This window comes from Mustela lutreola, chromosome 1 (genome assembly GCF_030435805.1).
Source record: "Mustela lutreola isolate mMusLut2 chromosome 1, mMusLut2.pri, whole genome shotgun sequence".
In the NCBI taxonomy this organism is placed as follows: domain Eukaryota; kingdom Metazoa; phylum Chordata; class Mammalia; order Carnivora; family Mustelidae; genus Mustela; species Mustela lutreola.
This window is the reverse complement of record NC_081290.1, coordinates 282,783,915-282,796,200: the sequence shown is the minus strand read 5'-3', so window position 1 is coordinate 282,796,200 and position 12,286 is coordinate 282,783,915. Positions and strand designations below refer to the sequence as shown.

The 12,286-nt window shown below is 47.2% G+C and overlaps 1 long non-coding RNA gene across 1 annotated transcript; it reads right to left on the bottom strand.

The window, feature by feature from the left end:
* Window positions 1-6,213: 6,213 nt before the first annotated feature.
* LOC131814981 (uncharacterized) lies at window positions 6,214-12,275 on the bottom strand. The gene is made up of 2 exons (XR_009347522.1): window positions 11,999-12,275; window positions 6,214-6,953 (listed from the first exon to the last, which is right to left on the bottom strand). It is a non-coding gene; the product is annotated as an uncharacterized LOC131814981 (long non-coding RNA).
* Window positions 12,276-12,286: the final 11 nt, after the last annotated feature.

Here is a 12,286-nt window from a genome sequence, read left to right as displayed (position 1 = left end):
CTCCACTGATCCCTCTTTGTGGGGGGGGGGGGAAGCTGAGCCCACGGTCTCATCTCCCTCCCCCTCCCCTCCTTCCCTCCAGCTCATCTCTCTGTGGCACCAGAAAAGGGGGGCCACCCATGGGGGAGCCAGGCAGAGCTAATGGAGAGGCCAGTGTCCCCGAAAGTCATCTCGGGGGTACTGTCTTCCCAGACACCCCTGCTCAGCATGAGCCCTCGGCTTTGAAGTGTGAGGCCTCTTTTGTGGCCCAGGAATCATGCAGGTGGGGTTAGGACCCCGAACGAAGGGATTCTCAGCCAGGGCACCCCTGCCCCACCAGGGATCTCACCGGGCAGCCAGGGCCTGGGAAGGGCCAGCCACTGACTGCGCTATAGACACAGTCTGCTACGAGCTGTGTCCCTGCCCACGCCTGGGGCTACCTCCCTGCCCCCAGCTGTTGCCCAGGTATCAGCGCGTTCCACCAGGCCGGCTGCAGAGTACGGACACCGTCCGCAGGCTGGACTCGGGGAAGATCAGCCTGTGTCCGTTTCACCAGTACTCCCAGACGGCCTCCTGAGCGCCAGACCCTGGGCTCACAGAGGGTCGGTACCAAGATATGGACCAGCTCCCAGTGAAGGCAGTGATCCTTGCCGGAGCCTGCATCGCAAGGGTACGTCTGTCTGCCCATGGCGGACCTTGGGCTTTGCATTGTCATTCTCGCACTTTTTCCTCTTAGAGGGCTCCGTATCCTTAGGCCAGGGCACCCCACCCCGCCATTGCACTGACCAGGCTGCTCTCGACTGCTGGAGCCTCTGGGCAGGTGAGGCCAAAGAGGCAGGATGGCGGCTAGCCTTGAAGGAGAGGTCAGGTGCCCACACAGGACCCTGGCTGCCTAGGGTAGGAAGGCCCTGGGTTTGGGGAAGAGCTTGAGCAAAGGCCCAGCGGTCGGGTCTCCAATGTGGCCCAGTTATCTTCTGATATTCCAGACAAGTGTTTGAATGAAGAATTCCTCTCCACCCGCTGGGTTGCTGGTATTTGATAAATGGATGCACGGGGCAGCTTACGTGAAGAGCAGCAGCCCAGTCCCTACTGCCCTGCCAGGGGCCCCGGGCCATCCCAGGTTGTCCTGTCGTCCCCTTGTCCGCCCTCCTGCAGAGCCCCGTCTGCTCTAACTCCTAGGGTTTTTTTTTGGCTGAAAGAGCTTGTCAGACCGGGAGGGAGACAGAGCTGGACATGGGCAAGCACGCCTACCCTTCTCCCTGAGACCCGAAGGAGGGTAACAGGCACCTCCCAAGTTCGGACAGTCTGCGCCTGCCTGGAGGACATATGATGGACCAAATGGTGGAGGGACGTGATCGATAGATCCCTACCTTCCCATTTTCCAGATTTCTTGGTGGAGGTGTGGGACCGAGTTGAGGAGTGCCAGGGGTGGAGAGGTGGGATCCCACTCAGCAGAGGCACCTGACCCTCAGGCCAGGTGCCTCTCCAGAGCAGAGAGGTTGGACCCTTCCCCGCCCCCGACAAAGCAGCAGCCAGCAAAGAGCGCCACCTTGTGGCAGGTTTCCCCAGCCTGTGGCGCCACCGGGGTTTGCAAAGGGGGTTTGGGGAAGTCCAGCGTGTAACATGCCAAAAAGTGGGACATTGGGGCTGGGGGAGGCAGGAGGCGGAACCAAGGGCTTCTGATAAAGTAGTCACTGGCAGCACAGGCTGGCCACAAGCCAAAGAAAGGCCAGGAGGCTAGGAATTTGCACTAAAAAGACTAAAAGTGTTATTTTATTTATGTATTTTTTAAGTAGGTAGCCTTTGTCTGTGGCACACTATTTAAAAAAAAAAAATAGACACAATGAACTAGGTCTCAGTTACTTCGGAATGCTTGTGGAAGTATTTAAGCAGTTCCATATGATTTACTCTTCTCCCCCTTCTATACGTGCAGTAACATTATTCCACACGCTATTCTGCTCTTACCCTTTTAAAGTCTGTCCTGGAGAGCTTTCCATCATCGGTGCCGCCCACCTTTGTCATTTTCACGGCCAGGGGCGCTCCGCCGTATAGCTCTGCCGTGACTCCTGTTCACTAATTGCGATTAGATCCCTGCCGATGTAACTGTGTTGCTACGGCTCTGAGATTACGAGGGACACTGCAATAAATATCCTTGTGCAATAAATGCCATGCCCGTGCCACCCTGCGCCTTTGAGCATCCTGTAAGGTGACTTTCCGGAAGTGGCATGGCTGGGTCAGGGCGGTGGTGTCTGTTCTTGTAAGAACAAGACAACGGGCGAAGCCTCGGAGATGGGGCAGCTCAGCCTCTTGGAGCCATTCTGTGGGCAAGTGGAAGACGCACCCGGGAACTGACTCATAGCCAAGTGAGGGTCAGAGGTCAAGGCCACAACCCAAATACGCACTTCTGCACTTCGGAGTGGGGAGGGCCTGGCCGTCTTCCTGCGGCATCCTAGTGAAGGGTCAGTCGCTGAGCTGTGTTTTCCCTATAGAGCAAATGCTAAGTCAGCCTGCAGGGCCACAAGGAGAATTGAAAATACCATAAAATACACAGAATGCCACAACCCAGAGGAGCCTCCGAGATCGAATAGCAAACTCAAACAACTAATTGCATGAAACTCCACACAGTACGGTCGCATTTTCAAAAGCTCAAAAAACCAGCAAAAGGAAACCATTTCTTGTCTGGTATGTGGGCTACAACTCTATTCGATCAGGGAAAGAAAAAGTACAAAATTCAAGATGATGGTCTCAGATGAGTAGAAGCACGATGGAGGAAGCACCCCAGGGGTTTGCAAGGGTTTGGGTCCAATCTTGGTTCTCAGGTTGGGAGATGGGTTGGTGGGCATTCGATGTATGTCGGTTGCTAACTCAGATAAGGTGCTGAACGTCCTTTCGTATGTATCAAAAAACTATATAATAAAATGTAAGTTTAAATATAATCACTCAAGGGGTGCCTGGGTGGCTCAGTGGGTTGGGCCTCTGCTTTCGGCTCAGGTTGTGATCTCGGGGTCCTGGGATCGAGCCTCTCTGCTCAGTGGGGAGCCTGCTTCCCCTCCCCTCTGCCTGCTTCTCTACCTACTTGTGATCTCTCTCTCTGTGTCAAATAAATAAATAAAATCTTAAAAATATATATATAGTCAAAAAATAATCAAAATACAAAACCTTGTGATGGGTTAAAAAACAAAGACAAAAAGCCAAGATAATCCTTTCCTGGATTATAATAATCAGTGTTGTGAGTAGAACTATGGGAGATCGCTCTCTGTCTCCAGTTTTCTCTGTTGTTTCTTAAAACAGCCTTATTGAGGGGCACCCGGCTGACTCAATCACAAGAGCATACAACTCTTGATTTCAGGGTTGTGAGTTTGAGCCCCATGTTGGGTGTAGAGATTACTTAAATATAAAAGCGACGCCTGAGTGGCTCAATCAATGAAGCGGCTGCCTTCGGCTCAGGTCATAGGCCCAAAGTCACAGGATCGAGCCCTGCATCAGGCTCTTTGCTCAGCGGGGAGCCTGCTTCTCCCTCTGCCTGCTGCTCCCCCTCCTTGTGTGCTCCCCCGGCCCAGAAAATCTTAAAATCTTAAAAATCTTTAAAAAATCTTAAAAAAAAAAAAAAAGATGACATTAAAAAAAAAAAAGATCTTAAAGGGGCAGTTGGTTAAGCATTTGACTTTTGGTTTTGGCTCGGGTTGTGATCTCAGGTTTGTGAGATTGAATCCTGGGTCCAGTCAGGCTCCGCACTCAGCTGGGAATCTGCTTGAGCTTCTCTCTCTCTGCTCCTCACCTCTGTGCACGTGCACACTCTCTCTCTTTCACAGAAATAAAGCTTTCAAAAAAATAAAAATGAAATCTTAAAAGCCAGCTTTATTGAGGGAAAATTGGTATCCGATACACCGCATGAATTGAAAAAGTACTATCTGTTGAGGACACGTGTATACACCTGGGAAACCACCACCACCCTGTTTCCCCCGCGTCTTTGGAACCCTGACCTCCTGCTCAACGTATCCACTGAACTGCTTTCCATCACTATAGATGAATTTGCATTTTTCAGAATGTATATAAATACGATCGTAGAGTATACACTTTTTTCTCTGCCTCTTTCACTAAGCAAATTATCTGAGATTCACCCGTGTTGTTCGCCCATGTCGTCGCATTCATAACCGCTCTTTACCATTGCCAAGTACAAGTCTATTATTTCACAGATGTCCCATAGTCTGTTTGGCTAGTCACCTGTTGGACATTCAGGCTATTTCCAGTTTGGGACCATTACAAATAAAACTGCTACGAGCATTCACGTATGTGTCTGTGTCTTGTGTGTGGGGGTGTCCTTTCCTTTCTCTTGGGTAAACACTTTGGAATACAAGGGCTGGATCATGCAGTGAAACATGGTAGAATTTTTTAAGGAACTGCGAAATTGTTCCAGAGCGGTTGTACCATTTTCTTTTTTTTCCCCAAAAATTTTATTTGACGGAGAGAGATCACAAGTAGACAGAGGCAGACAGAGGGGAAGGGGGAAGCAGGCCCCCTGCTGAGCAGAGAGCCTGATGCCCGGCTTGATCCCAGAACCCTGAGATCACCATCTGAGCTGAAAGCAGAGGCTTAACCCACTGAGCCACCCAGGCGCCCCTGTACCATTTTCATTTGGCATTCCCACCAGCAAGGCAGGAGAGTTCTAACCTCGCCACTTCCTCGGCAACACTCAGTACGGTCGGTCTTGGTTCATTTTAGCTACTCGGACAAATGTGTAGTGGAGCCTCACAGTGGTTTGCATTTGCATGTCCTTCACGACCGATGAACACGATCCTGTGCGTCTTTACCATCTGTACAACTTCTTTGGAAAAGAGTGTTCTGGGCACCTGTCTGGCTCGGTCAGTGGAGCGTGTGGCTCTTGATCTCAGGGTTGTGAGTCTGAGCCCCACGTTGGGTGTTACGATTACTTAAAAGAAGAAAGAAGGGGCACCTGGGTGGCTCAGTCGTTAAGCATCTGCCTTCAGCTCAGGTCATGATCCAGGGTCCTGGGATTGAACCCTGCATCAGGCTCCCTGCTCAGGCTCCCTTTGGCTGCCTCTCTCCCTGCTTATGTGCTCTTGTGCGTGCTCTCTCTGGCATATAAATTTAAAAATCTGTATAAAAACGTGATGTTGGGGGCGCCTGGGCGGCTCACGGGGTTTAAAGCCTCTGCCTTTGGCTCAGGTCAGGATCTCAGGGCCCTGGGATCAAGCCCTGCATCGGGCTCTCTGCTCAGTGGGGAGCCTGCTTCCTCCTCTCTCTCTGCCTGGCTCTCTGCCTACTTGTGATCTCTGTCTGTCCAATAAATAAATAAAAATCTTGAAAAAAAAAAAGTGAGGTTGTCATCTTGCTGAGTTTCGAGAGTCTGGAAAGTCCTTCATCAGATACGTGATTTGCACGTACCTATTATCCTGTTATTTCTAATCTATGTACCTAAGTCACAAATTCCACTACTTCCCTCTCCATGGTTCAAATTACCTTTAACAGGAAGTGGTAAATAAACATACTTTTCCAGGAAAAAGAAAATTATGAAAAGTTCTTAGTGCACACTGGATCCTTTGCTCCATGGTAGATGCTACTCCTAATTCACGTAATGGAAGCACGAGTGGGGCTCTCCCAAGTGTGGACACGGAGGCAAACAGCCACGGACTAGCTCCTTCTGTAGCGTCAACTAGCACATGATACTACTAATCAGTCTTGCCTATGGCTGGGGGTTCTGAACTATCAGAGGGAGTTAAAAGATGGAAAATGCCAAAGATCAGTAGGAAGGGCTGGGACTTTGAACCTTTTACATTCCAACACCAATTCTCTGACACCAATCGGATGTCCTACAATTTGATTCAATTCTGACATGAACTGCCCTGAGTTGGTGAAGACCCCACAGGTGAAGGAATTCAGCCTTAAGTCCTGGGTCTCCAGGTTACCCCCACACTTCTGTCCAACCTGGCTGCAAATTCAGGGTTCCCACGACGGCCCTTCAGGCTCAGAAAGTTGCCAGGATGACACACACAACTCGGGGAAGCACTGCGTTTATGATCGCCGTTTTATTATAGAGAACACAAATGACTAGCGAGAGGAAGAAATGCAGTGAGGTCTGGAAGGGTCCTGAATCCAGAAGCTTATGATGTCCCTGCGGAATTAGGGTATGTACCACATCCTGCCATATCAGTCTGTTCACCAGTCCAAAAGCTCTCCAAACATCATTGTTCAGAGTTTCATTTTATTAAAAAAAAAAAAAAGATTTATTTATTTAGATGAAAGAAAACAGAGAGCATGAGCAGGGGTAAGAGGCAGAGGGAAGGAGAGAAGCAGACTCTCCTGCTGAGCAGGGAGCCTGATGCAGGGGCTCCCTGGACCCTGCGATCCTGAAGCTCTCCCAGGGCTCTCAGAGATGGCAATGAGTCACCTGTTAGCTTAAACTCAGTCATGACCCAAAGGGGCTTGTTATGAATAAGGAAGGATGGTCTTATCACTCAGGAAATCCTAAGGGTTTTTGAAGCTCTGTGCCCAGATCTTGGGACAAAGACAAGTTATATATATATTTTTTATTGTACGGCAGCCTTGTAGAAAATCAGGAGGCATCTGTGTCGGAAATCTGCGTGTAGTTCTTGACCCTGTAGCTCAAGAAGTATCCTAGACAAAGCCACAGTGCTCTGATCTCACTGAATCAGCACCGTATCCTGTAGAGGCAGCGTCCATGTCCGTGCTCTGCAGAAAAAGAAACTGAACCATGGAGAGATTCACTTACTTCCTAAGTTGCTAGCTGGTGGATGGCTGGCCTGGGTCTGTAAGGCTCCAACTTGCCTCAGAACTGGGAAGAGTTAGCCTGAGGGCCCTCAGCCAGAAAGTGGCATGGACTGAATTCCAATCCTCTTCGGACCAAACAGGGGTCTCGGACTGGTAGATGATACTGGTAGACTGTGTGACCTTGGGCTGGTGGCCTTAACCTCTCTGTGCCTCCGTGTTCTCATCTATAAATTAGAGATAATAACCATCTCTGAAGGTGGTTGTGACGATGAAATGAACTACTATTCTACATAAGAAACCCAGAGCAGAGCCTGGAGTAGCCAACATCCAGACTCTTAGCTTTTCATTGGTCCATGGAACACATATAAAAATCGATCACGGGGGTGTCTGGGTGGCTCAGGTGGTTAAGAATCTGCCTTTGGCTCAGGTCAGGTCCTGGGATTGAGCCCCATGTGAGGTTCTCTGCTCAGCACGAGTGTCTGCTTCTCCCTCTCCCTCTTCCCCCATTCCCTGCTTGTGCGTGTACTCTCTCTCTTTCTCTCTCTCAAATAAATAAGATCTTAAAAAAAATAAGAGGAAATGCAATTGAAATGACTAGAGAGCAGTGAGAAAGACTGCCCCATCAGAGGTCAGGATCTGTAACTTTTACCAAGTTTTGTATGGTAGCATCATTATGCTGGTCTAGCCAGTAGAGCATGTGACTCTTGACCTTGGGGTTGAAGGTTCAAGCCCTGTGACAGTTTTAGAGATTACTTACAAAAAGAAAGTCTTGGGGCACCTGAGTGGCTCAGTCATTAGGTCTCTGCCTTTGGCTCAGGTCATGATCCCAGGGTTCTGGGATCAAGCCCTATGTTGGGGTCCCTGCTGGGCTCCCTGCTTCTCCCTTTCCCACTCCCCCTGCTTGTGTTCCTTCTCTCTCATGTGTCTCTCTCTCCATCAAATAAATAAATAAATAAATAAATAAATAAATATTTTTAAAAAATAATAAAATCTTAAAAAAAAAACAGTACATTTTCATTTGTGTGCTTGTCTTTCTCCTTTACTAGACTGATTTTCTGGAAGGCAGGAACTGTGTGTCATTTACTCTGGTACCCACCAACCTGTCTTGCACCCAACAGTTGCTCACACATTGAATGACTCCTTTCTCTCCTCCTCCAGAGAAATTGTATTTACTGAATAAATTAACTTTTCCTTCATTTTCAAACAGATGATTTGAACAGCTTGTATTTTTCCTTTCTTGTCCATAATATTAGCTTCATTTTTATTATACAAATACTTGCTCAGCATAAAAAATTTCAAGTAGAATACAGAACGTATAGAAATAGGAGAAAAAAAGCAAAAAACTGAGATCCCACTGCCATTAGAAATTTGGTGATTTTCCAGGGCACCTGGGTGGTGCAGTTGGTTAAGCATCTGACTCTTTGATTTCAGCCCAGGTCACGATCCCAGGACCCTGGGATGGAGCCCTGTGTCCAGCTCCATACTCTGCAGAGAATCTGCTTCAGGATTCTCTTTCTCCCTCTGCTCCTTCCCCTACTCATCTCTCTTTCTCAAATAAATCTTTAAAAAAAAAAAAGATTTTATTTATTTGACAGGCAGAGATCACAAGTAGGCAGAGAGGCAGGCAGAGAGAGAGGAGGAAGCAGGCTCCCCGCTGAGCAGAGAGCCCGATGTGGGGCTCCATCCCAGGACCCTGGGATCACCACCCGAGCCGAAGGCAGAGGCTTTAACCCACTGAGCCACTCATGCGCCCCCAAATAAATAAATCTTAAAGAAAAAAGAAATTTGGTGTTTTCCTATCGATGCATTTATGTTTATAGTTATATGTTAAAAAAATAGGATTGTCATAAATTTTTTAAAAGGATGAAGCACACTTTATTATTTTTATTTAATGCTTTTTTCCCCCTAATTTTTTTTTTTAAAGATTTTATTTATTTATTTGACATAGAAATCACAAGTAGGCAGATAGGCAGGCAGACAGAGAGAGAAGGGGAAGCAGGCTCGCCGCTGAGCAAAGAGCCCGATGCGGGGCTCGATCCCAGGACTCTGGGATCATGACCTGAGCTGAAGGCAGAGGCTGTAACCCACTGAGCCACCCAGGCGCCCCTTTCCCCCTAATTTTTAATTTAAATTCTAGTTAGTTAACATACAGTGTAATATTAGTTAGGATATTTATTTTATTTAGGATATTGATTTTACTCCTGGGATGGAGTCCAGCACTGGGCTCTCTGCTCAGCGGGGAGCCTGCTTCCCTCTCTCTCTCTCTCTTTTTTTTAAAGTATTTTATTTAATTATTTGTCAGAGAGAGAGAGAGGGAGAGAGAGCACAGGCAGATAGAATGACAGAGGGAAAAGCAGGCTCCCTGCGGAACAAGGAGCCTGATGTGGGACTCGATCCCAGGATGCTGATGGGGATCATGACCTGAGTCAAAGGCAGCCGCTCAACCAACTGAGCCACCCAGGCGTCCCTTCCCCCCTCTCTTTCTCTCTGCCTCCCTTGATCTGTCAAATAAAAAAAATAATAAAAATAAAAATACAGGGGCGCCTGGGTGGCTCAGTGGGTTAAAGCCTCTGCCTTCGGCTCGGGTCATGATCCCAGTGTCCTGGGATCGAGCCCCACATCGGGCTCTCTGCTCAGCAGGGAGCCTGCTTCCTCCTCTCTCTCTGCCTGCCTCTCTGCTTACTTGTGGTCTCTGTCTGTCAAATAAATAAATAAAATCTTTGAAAAAAAAATAAAAATAAAAATACATTGAGTTCTTAAAACGTACTGAACAATGTCCAGGTAACCTGATTCCTCTCCAAGGTCCTCACTAATAACATGGGCTGTATACCCTCCTATAGCTTTGTCTGTCCTCAAATGCAGACATGCACATTCGCAGATACATAGGGTTTTACAGAAACAAAATCATGGAATATACATTTCTCTGCTTTTCTTATCTAATGACAGCACAGAAGTCCCTCTTGGTATGAATTAACTGATTTTCAAGTCTGCCTAATAATCCTGGTTAGGGATTCCAGTTTGCTGAACCCTTCACTTATTATTTTTTTTTTAAAGATTTATTTATTTGTTTGTTTGTTTGATAGAGACACAGTGAGAGAGGGAACGCAAGCAGGGGGAGTGGGAGAGGGAGAAGCAGGCTTCCCCCTGAGCAGGGAGCCCAATGTGGGGCTGGATCGCAGGACCCTGGGATCATGACTTGAGCGGAAGGCAGACGCTTAACGACTGAGCCACCCAGGTGCCCCTAACCCTTTACTTATTAAAGGAAACTCACTTTGTTTCAAGATTTTCACTACTACAGAGAGCGCTACAGTAAAGGCAGTAGAGGACCATGAAGGCAGTACATTACATAATCGCATGCCTTGTGTTGGGGCAGATTCCCAGAAGTGGGGCTAATATATTGAAAGCGCTTATTTTTAATTTTTCTTGAAAGGGATAGTTTTAATAGATGACAGAATGCTTTCCAAAAAAGAAATTCTCAGTAGTGTTAGCACATTTGTTGTTTGCTGTTTTGGTGGTTATATAAAGAGATTCCTCATTATCACCTTAATTTGCATTTCCCTGCAGAGGGCGGGGGCTGGTGCGGTTTCATGTTTTTTTGCTATTTGGATTTGCTCTTCTTAGACTAGCCTATTCAGTCTTGGCTCATTTTCCATTGTTTTTGTCTTTTTTTCTAACTAGTTTTTAAGACTTATTTGCATATTAGTTTTTGTGTGTGTATGTTTTTTTAAAGATTTTTATTTGTTTGACAGGCAGAGAGGCAGGCAGAGAGAGAGGTGGAAGCAGGCTCCCCACTGAGCAGAGAGCTGGATGCAGGGCTTGATTCCAGGATGATTCCAGGACGCTAGGATCAGGACCTGAGCCAAAGACAGGCTTTAGCCCACTGAGCCACCCAGGCGCCCTGCATATTAGCTCTTTATCATGTGTGGCAAGTATAGTTTCCTAATGTGTTACTGTCTGTTGACTTTTATCATACAGTTTTTTATTTTTTTTCTTTTTATTTTTTAAAGATTTTATTTATTTGACAGAGAGATCACAAGTAGAGAGGCAGACAGAGAGCGTGAAAAGCAGGCTCCCTGCTGAGCAAAGAGCTGGATGTGGGGCTGGATCCCAGGACCCCGAGACCATAACCCGAACCGAAATGACCCCAAATGAAGGCAGAGGCTCAACCCACTGAGCCACCCAGTGGCCCCTATCATACAGTTTAAAAAATATATATTTATTTATTTGAGATCGAGCGACTGAGCATGAGAAGGGGGAAGGTCAGAGGGAGAAGTGACTCCCTGCGGCGCAGGGAGCCCAATTCGGGCCTCGATTCAGATCCTGGGACTCCAGGATCAGGACTGACTGAAAGCGGTCGCTTAACCAACTGAGCCACCCAGGCCCCCTTATCATACAGTTTTAATTTCTTTGATGATCAAGTATATCTTTTATTACTCTCAGTTTCTTGTTTTCCTAAGTCTCTACCTCTAGATGATCCTGACAGTAGCCTACATAGCATTCTAGGTCTGTTTTATTGTTTAATTCAGGACCCTATACCATTTGTTAGCTCAATTTCTTCTTTACTGAATCTACTTACATATGGGGAATCTATTTCCAGTCTCTATTCCTACAACAAAATCACTTTGTGTCATTATCATGTCTTGTATGTTCCTATTGTTTGAAAAGCAAGTTCCTCTTCAACCTCCTTCACAAGTTTCCCCACTATTTAAAAAAAAAAATTTTTTTTTTTTAAGCAGACAGCCAACCAACTGAGCTACCCAGGATGTTGCTTTTTTTTTTTTTTTTTAAGATTTTATTTATTCATTTGACAGACATATCACAAGTAGGCAGAGATGCAGGCAGAGAGAGGAGGAAGCAGGCTCCCTGCCGAGCAGAGAGCCCGATGCGGGGCTCGATCCCAGGACCCTGAGATCATGACCTGAGCCGAAGGCAGAGGCTTTAACCCACTGAGTTACCCAGGCGCCCCCACTATATTCCGAAATTATATGATTTTAAGATGATGTAATCAACCCCCAATCCAGTTGATTTTAATGGAAATGTAATGTATTTGTAAATTAATGTTGGAATTGACTTTATATTGTTTTCTGCCTAAGATTACGTGTTCTTCTCCAGGCTCAGATATTGCTTTGATCCTTCACAAAGACTATTTTACACCTTTTAATTTTTCTTCTTCTTTTTTTTTTTTTTTAAAGAAAACAGGAAGTCCCTTTTTACCTGCGGCGCGTCAACGAATCCGCTTTACGGACCCGCGCCGGCCCCTCCCCCGTACCTCGGTTCCGGGTTACCATGGGAATCGAGAATTGACGTCACTTAGGGCTTCCGCGCCATACCCTGCGGTCGACCATGAAGCGAAGGGCGGAGAGGAAGCTTTGACCCGTCTACGCATGCGCGCCCTGCTCCACTCCTCCCCGGGGGCAAATCTCGTTCGGCCTGGGTACCGCCGCGACCTCTCGCTAAATCCCAGCGAAGCTGCTCCCCGTGGGAGGGGAGTAGAGAAAAAAAAATCGAACAAGCGACAGCCAATCCCATGACACTACAACGCAATCGAGAATGATGG